The following is a 1095-nucleotide window of genomic DNA, read 5'->3' on the forward strand; positions in this document are numbered from 1 at the left end:
TTAGAGAACATATACCGTTTTAAATGAATAGGCTTTTTGGTAGAGAATATAGAAATCTCAACAAAAGGTCAGATATAGTGTGGAGCAGGGTGATATGGCATAAATGACACAGAACAAAGAGGATGAGCCTGTTGACATTAACAGTGAAGGGGCTAAAGGTATACAATGTTTAGAAACCCAGGAAGAGTGGAGGAATGAATGAAAGAAAGAAAAAAGTTGTCAGTATCAATGTCTTTCACCACTAATGAGGTCTGAAAGCTGGAGAAACAGAGGCACTGACACCAGCCATGAGAATACCACTCTCCTCTCTCTCTGTCTCTCTCTCTCTCTCTCACACACACACATTTTGTCATTCTTCACACCGTGTCAGTCTCACATAATCAGTACATCTCCTATCCACGCTAGTCTCAATTTTTGTAACTGCCCCCCCCCCCCCCCCCCCCCCCCCCCCCCCCCAAAAAAAAACATACTTGCCTATGTTATACAAATATCCTGCTAATTGTCTGCTCATATCAGTTACAAGCTTTGAAAATGTACAAGGCAGAAAAAAACACTTTAACACAGACATAGATGTTGGTTTGAAAATAGACCTTGCTAAATGTAGACCTCAGTCATTATATCCTGTTGCTATCATAATCAGAATATAATACGTTTGTATACACAGTAGGCTACACACACTATTAGGCCTACACTCACATTATTATTTTTTTCTGCATGTAAACTATGTCTAGCCCAGGGTAAGACACAATCGAAATGTCTCTATTGTGTTGATGACAATAGGCTGTACATTAGTGTGACGTATGGTAGCCTAAACAGTCATGTCACTAGAATGTGAGAGTTCGGTTCAAGCCCCCCACCACACACACACACACACACACACACACACACACACACACACACACACACACACACATAGAGGTAAGAAAATACGTTATCAAGGCGCTAATAAGAGCATAGTGGCACCTACATAGCCCAAAGGTCAACAAATAATGGGACCGTGTGCGAATGGGACCGTGCAGAATCATTGTTCGAGGGGGCGGGGGAGAGGAGCGCAAGACTGTCAGAGAAAAGAGGAAATCTAACAAGTGAGAGAAC

Source organism: Oncorhynchus kisutch, linkage group LG1, assembly GCF_002021735.2.
Source record: "Oncorhynchus kisutch isolate 150728-3 linkage group LG1, Okis_V2, whole genome shotgun sequence".
NCBI lineage: Eukaryota > Metazoa > Chordata > Actinopteri > Salmoniformes > Salmonidae > Oncorhynchus > Oncorhynchus kisutch.